General features: G+C 50.0%; 1 pseudogene; it reads right to left on the bottom strand.

The window, feature by feature from the left end:
- Nucleotides 1–552: 552 nt before the first annotated feature.
- LOC100959319 lies at nucleotides 553–1,518 on the bottom strand (annotated as a pseudogene).
- Between the last annotated feature and the right edge of the window lie 258 nt (nucleotides 1,519–1,776).

Genomic DNA, 1,776 nt, shown 5'->3' with positions numbered 1-1,776 from the left:
TAAAAGCTGCTGACTTGTTTAGACATGAGAGAACTGATACATGGTGGTTAGGCGAGAAGGGACAGCCCTTGGTCAATGTTGCATTGCCAACCTCCCTTCATGAGCTCTTCCTGGTTCCCCAGTCAGCAAGGACAGGGACTCTATCAGAGTACTATTAGTTATTAGTGAAAAATCAGAAAGCCATTAGGAAAGACATATTCTGGGCTGCTGGTGTGACCCTGGCAGGGGAGAGGCAGGAACGCATTGTAGTGAGCCCCAGCAGCCTCTTGCAAGGCCAAGGGCCGGACCCAAACTGCCCTGGGAAGCTACCAGGAGCCAGGGCCCCCAGGGAGACTGGGCAAGTTTCTCAGACATTGGCACACACATTCAGACTCTCTCCTCATATAACTTGTTCTGCTGCTGGAATGGCTTCATTCACCCCATTCTGTCCCACTCCCCATTTTACAAGAAAAAGGCAGAGAACTGGCCTGGGCAGAGGCCCACGTCCTACACTAGCTCAACACAACTATGAGACAAAAATGGACAACACAGAAAGGTGAGCAGATGTGATCATTATGGCCGTGGGTGCTTTAAATACTGGATGGTATCCAGAGCAGCCCCAATGTCATAATTCTTGGCCTGGAGAAGCCTGGTGAGCCAACCGCCTTCATCAGAGAACTCCATTGACAGCTTCAGGGACAGGGACTCTAACAGCCTTGGGTCAGCCTCTGATGCACAATGTGGGTACAAGGCAGCTTCCTTCAGTGCTATGGATCCTTGCTGAGAATTGTCCAAAGAGCTTGGCCTTTCAGAGTCTGGCATTTGTAGAGACTGGAGTTTACCTGTCAATGGGTTCACTACTTTTGAAGGCAAATGGGTTCAGTCATCATCTTTTCCAAAACAGTTATCAGATCCCATGTGTTCCTCTAGCTTCCCCACAGACTCCAGGGTGATCTTTTTCATTTGCTCTGTTAGAGACTGCTTAGTGCCCTTGACATTCCCCTCTGACTTGCTGGGGTCAGAACAGTTGCTTGGCTGAGAGCTACTCTTCTGTGCTGGAACTCTTGGTAGAAACAACCATCAGGCAGCTTCTTTTCCCTCCATGTTTCATGTCAGTATCAAGTTTAATGCCCAAAGGTCTGAGGGCAGCTGCCACATGCTCCCCCACATTCTTCAGAAAATTCACACGGGGATTCTCCAATGGACTGGAAGCTGATTCTGCTGTGGTGCTGGAGTGGGAATCCCCTGCTCCAGGAGGACATGGGTTCCAGTTCCCTGGTGGGCCCATTTCCCAGCCTGGCCACCTGAAATGCCTGTATTTCAGGTTCCGAAGCCAGGGACTATGAAATAAGGCCTCTGAGAGGTACCCAGAGGAACTGGGGAACATGAGCTTGTTGTGCCCCCTGTGCAGGCCATTACCCACACAGACACCATACAGGTCATAGTTTGGGCAGACACTGCACTTGTAGTGTGTTCTCACCACCCACTGCAACCATCTCAGATTACACTGGGGTGCACCACGTTGCAAAGTGCCTCCATTCTTGCTCTTCACTCTTCTCTTCCTTTTAGTCCTTTACCAAAAGGGCACCTAACCACCTTAAGTCAGAGAAGTGGTAATTTAAAGAGCAGGAGGAAATGAAAGGAAAAAGTATAGCAAGGAGCTCAGCACTGGTAGCTAAGTGGTTAGGGCTCTGGCCACATACACCAAGGCAGGTGGGTTTGAACTGCCCAGGACTGCTAAATAAAAAATAGCCAGGTGTTGTGGCAAGTGCCTGTAGTCCCAACTACTTGGGAGGC

This window comes from Otolemur garnettii, unplaced genomic scaffold (assembly GCF_000181295.1).
Source record: "Otolemur garnettii isolate 467f Iridium unplaced genomic scaffold, OtoGar3 scaffold00020, whole genome shotgun sequence".
Taxonomy (NCBI): Eukaryota; Metazoa; Chordata; class Mammalia; order Primates; family Galagidae; genus Otolemur; species Otolemur garnettii.
Note: the sequence above shows the minus strand (reverse complement) of the source record. Positions and strands in the feature narration are given on the sequence as shown.